The sequence below is a fragment of the Cryptomeria japonica genome, unplaced genomic scaffold (assembly GCF_030272615.1).
Source record: "Cryptomeria japonica unplaced genomic scaffold, Sugi_1.0 HiC_scaffold_254, whole genome shotgun sequence".
NCBI lineage: Eukaryota > Viridiplantae > Streptophyta > Pinopsida > Cupressales > Cupressaceae > Cryptomeria > Cryptomeria japonica.
The window spans coordinates 122,854-127,500 of record NW_026729076.1 but is presented as its reverse complement, the minus strand read 5'-3'; the positions used below and the strand labels follow the sequence as shown (position 1 = coordinate 127,500).

At 63.2% G+C, this 4,647-nt stretch overlaps 1 non-coding gene across 1 annotated transcript; it reads right to left on the bottom strand.

The window, feature by feature from the left end:
- Positions 1-3,495: 3,495 nt before the first annotated feature.
- Positions 3,496-3,614, bottom strand: LOC131869625 (5S ribosomal RNA). The gene has a single exon (XR_009368007.1). It is a non-coding gene; the product is annotated as a 5S ribosomal RNA (ribosomal RNA).
- Positions 3,615-4,647: the final 1,033 nt, after the last annotated feature.

Sequence of the window (4,647 nt, the reverse complement as noted above, 5' to 3'; positions counted from 1 at the left end):
CCTCGCGTGCACCTTCGCCGGGGTGGGCACCTTGGTGTGCAGACCTTGGCTGGGTTGCGCGCCCTGGTGGGCACCATGGTGCGCACCAAGGAGCGCTCCGAAGTGTGCTCCAAGGTGCGGCCTGCACGAAGTCGGAGCCCGGTTTGCCCCGGGTGTGCACCTCGGGTGGGCACCTTGGTGCGCATGCCTTGCCTGGGCTGCGCACCAGGGCGGGCTCAAGATGGCACCCGCGTTCCTTTTTTTTCACTATCTTTCAAAACGGAAATTTTAAAATCTCATTTTTTTTTGCCTTTTTCTGGAAATTAGTGAAGGCAGCGCATCAAAGGTGCGCACCTCGCTGCCCACCACGGTGCGCAACGCCGGTGGGCACCCGGGAGTGCTTCGAAGTGTGCTCCAAGGTGCTGCGTGCACGTTGTCGGAGCCCGGTTTGCCCCGGGTGCGCACCTCGCGTGCACCTTCGTCGGGGTGGGCACCTTGGCTGGGTTTGCCCCGGCTGCGCTCCGAAGCGGGGTTATTGGAGCGCCGCCTCTTTTTTTGTCGGAGCGTTTGGTGGGGTTTCTCGCATTGGCTCTTCCGAGGCCCGGTTGCCACCCTGGCGCGCACGAAGTCGGAAGTAGGGTTAATTGCCCGGGTGCGCACCTTTGCCAGGGTGGGCACCTTACCTGGGCTGCGCACCAGGGCGGGCTCAAGATGGCACGCGCGTTCCGTTTTTTTCACTATCTTTCAAAACGGAAATTTTAAAATCTCCTTTTTTTTTTGCCTTTTCTGGAAATTAGTGAAGGCAGCGCATCAAAGGTGCGCACCTCGCTGCCCACCTTGGTGTGCTCTGAGGTGCGCACCCGGGAGCGCTACGAAGTGTGCTCCAAGGTGCGGCGTGCACGTTGTCGGAGCCCGGTTTGCCCCGGGTGCGCACCTCGCCTGCACCTTGGCCGGGGTGGGCACCTTGGCTGGGTTTGCCCAGGGTGCGCTCCGAAGCGGGGTTACTGGAGCGCCCCCTCTTTTTTTGTCAGAGCGTTTGGTGGGGTTTCTCGCATTGGCTCTTCCCAGGCCCGGTTGTTGGGTGCGCTCCCACCCTGGCGCGCGCGAAGTTGGAAGTTGGGTTAATTGCCCGGGCGCGCACCTTCGCCAGGGTGGGCACCTTGGTGCGCACACCTTGGCTGGGCTGCGCACCAGGGCGGGCTCAAGATGGCACCAGCATTCCCTTTTTCTCACTATCTTTCAAAACGGAAATTTTAAAATCTCGTTTTTTTTTTGCCTTTTATGGAAATTAGTGAAGGCATCGCATCAAAGGTGCGCACCTCGCTGCCCACCTTGGTGTGCTCCGAGGTGCCCACCACGGTGCGCAACGCCGGTGCGAACCCGGGAGCGCCCCGATGTGTGCTCCAAGGTGCGGCGTGCACGAAGTCGGACCCCGGTTTGCCCCGGGTGCGCACCTCGCGTGCACCTTGGTGCGCACACCTTGGCTGGGTTGCGCGGCCTGGTGGGCACCATGGTGCGCACCAAGGAGCGCTCCGAAGTGTGCTCCAAGGTGCGGCGTGCACGAAGTCGGAGCCCGGTTTGCCCCGGGTACGCACCTCGCGTGCACCTTCGCCGGGGTGGGCACCTCGGCTGGGTTGCGCGCCCTGGTGCGCACCAAGGAGCGCTCCGAAGTGTGCTCCAAGGTGCGGCGTGCACGAAGTCGGAGCCCGGTTTGCCCCGGGTGCGCACCTTCGCCGCGGTGCGCACCATGGCGTGCACGAAGTCGGAGCCCGGTTTGCCCCGGGTGCGCACCTCGCGTGCACCTTCGGCGGGGTTGCGCGCCCTGGTGGGCACCATGGTGCGCACCAAGGAGCGCTCCGAAGTGTGCTCCAAGGTGCGGCGTGCACGAAGTCGGAGCCCGGTTTGCCCCGGGTGCGCACCTCGCGTGCACCTTCGGCGGGGTTGCGCGCCCTGGTGGGCACCATGGTGCGCACCAAGGAGCGCTCCGAAGTGTGCTCCAAGGTGCGGCGTGCACGAAGTCGGAGCCCGGTTTGCCCCGGGTGCGCACCTCGCGTGCACCTTCGCCGCGGTGGGCACCATGGCGTGCACGAAGTCGGAGCCCGGTTTGCCCCGGGTGCGCACCTCGCGTGCACCTTCGCCGGGGTGGGCACCTCGGCTGGGTTGCGCGCCCTGGTGCGCACCAAGGAGCGCTCCGAAGTGTGCTCCAAGGTGCGGCGTGCACGAAGTCGGAGCCCGGTTTGCCCCGGGTGCGCACCTCGCGTGCACCTTCGCCAGGGTGGGCACCTCGGTGCGCACACCTTCTCAATGTTTTCTTGCCTTTTCTGGAAATTGGTGAAGGCAGCGCATCAAAGGTGCGCACCTCGGTGTGCTCCGAGGTGCGAACCCGAGAGCGCTCCGAGGTGCCCACGAAGTCGAAAGTCGGGTTAATTGCATTGTTTTCCCCGGGTGCGCTCCGAGGTGCGCAACATCGACGCGCACCAAGGAGGGCTCCGAAGTGTGCTCCAAGGTGCGCACGATGGCGTGCACCTCTGGTGCGCACGATTCGGAGCTCGGTTTGACCGGGGTGCGCACACCTTGGCTGGGTTGCGCACCTTTTGTGTGCTCCAAGGTGCGCACGAAGTCGGAGCTCGGTTTGCCCCGGGTGCGCACCTTCGCCAGGGTGCGCACCTTGATGCGCACGCCTTGGCTGGGCTGCGCACCTTGGTGGGCGCCATGGTGCGCACCTTTCGTGCGCTCCAAGGTGCGCACGAAGTCGGAGCTCGGTTTGCCCCGGGTGCGCACCTTGGTGGGCGCCATGGTGCACTCCGAGGTGCCCAAGATTGGTGCGCACCAAGGAGCGCTCCGAAGTGCGCTCCAAGGTGCGCGCGAAGTCGAAAGTTGGGTTAATTGTCCGGTTTGCCTCGGGTGCGCACCTTGCGTGCACCTTCGCCAGGGTGGGCGCCTTGGTGCGCACACCTTGGCTGGGCTGCGCACACCTTGGCACCCGCGTTTCCTTCATTTTAAATTTTTTTTTTTTACAATCTCTCAAGTGGGAAATTCTATAATCTCAACTTTTTTTGCCTTTTCAGGAAACTTTTGAATGGAGCGCATCATTGGTGCGCTCCGAAGTGTGCTCCAAAGCTCTCTCCAGCTGCGTGCACCTGCCCCGGCCGCGCACCCGGCCCCGCCCAGCTTCGCTCACCTGTCCCGGGCGTCTGGTGCGGAACCTTAGAGTAAGAAACATCACCGTGCACCTTGGCCAACGTGCGCGACTCGACCGAGCGCGCACTGGCCGAGGTGCACACCGATTTCACCTGGGTGCGCGCGCAGCACCTCGGGCGCACCGGGGTGCGCGCACAACGCCCGGGTTGCACCGTGGCCTGTGTGCTCGGGGCGCCTCGGGTGCGCGCTCGGTGTCGCCCCCGCGCGCGCGGTAGTGCGGGCAGCGCACCCCGGCCCGGCCCGGCCCCGACGAGAACGCAAACGGGCAAAAGGTTTATTCAAATAGCATTGCGACGCCCGGCGAAAACCTAAAAAAGGGTGCAACACCGGGACTTCCCGGGAGGTCACCCATCCCAGTACTACTCCGGCCCAAGCGCGCTTAACTGCGGAGTTCTGATGGGATCCGGTGCACTAACGCTGGTATGATCGCACCCGTTATGAGCTTGTCGCAGTGTGTACTTAGCAAACCGCGACCCACGTGCGAATCCACCCCGGCCACCCACCCCCGTCGAGGTGCACACCCTCCCTCGCGAAGTGCGCCCCGTTCGCCAAGTGTGAGCCCTGCCCGGGTGCGCGCACCTTGCTAGGGCGTCGGGTGTGCACCCGGCCCGGCCTACGTGCGTGCACCTGGAGGGGGCGTCGTGTGCGTGCAGTGTCCCGTCTGCAACGCGGTGCCCACACACCACCTCGGGCGCAACGACCTGCGCTCACATGTGGGCCGAGTGCACCTTGGTGCATGTTCGGGGCGCCTCGGGTGCACGCTCGATCTTGCCCCGGTGCACCAAGGCGCTCGGTTTGCCCCGGGTGCGCACTTGGTGCAAGGTGGGCACCCAAAATAGGGATCAAGCACCAAAACACAAGTTTCGGGATGCAAAATGGGACCCAAGGACCACAAATGCGTTCCAAGACCCATGATGGGTCCACGAGAACAAAAATGTGTTCCGAGACTTAATAAACAAATATTGGGTTTTAGGAGAAGAAACATGCTCTGATGCCCAAAACGAGAATCGACCCCGAAAAGGCCACAGGCCAAAAGTGGGATGCGAGACAAAAAAAAATGGGACCCGAGGACCAAAATTGGGTTCCCAGGTCGAAGACAGGGCAACCGGACAAGAAACGACCTCTAAGGCTCGAAATGAGTCCCGACGACTAAAACTTGACAAGAAGCACCCATCAGGCACCCAACTCGACACCCATGGGATGCCGACCCACCCGGGCTTCCACCTAGCACACCTTGGCACCCACCCACCCTCGCACCCAACCTCGCACCCAACTTAGCACCTTTGAACCCACATTGGCACTCACCCTGACCCTGGCACCTTGGAACCCACATTGGCACTCACCTTGACCCTGGCACCCACCTTTGCACTCACCTTGGGACCCACCCTGGCTCCCACCTCGGCACCCACCCAGACACCCACCTTGGTTCCTTGGCACCCACCTTGGATCCTTGGCACCCACCCCGAC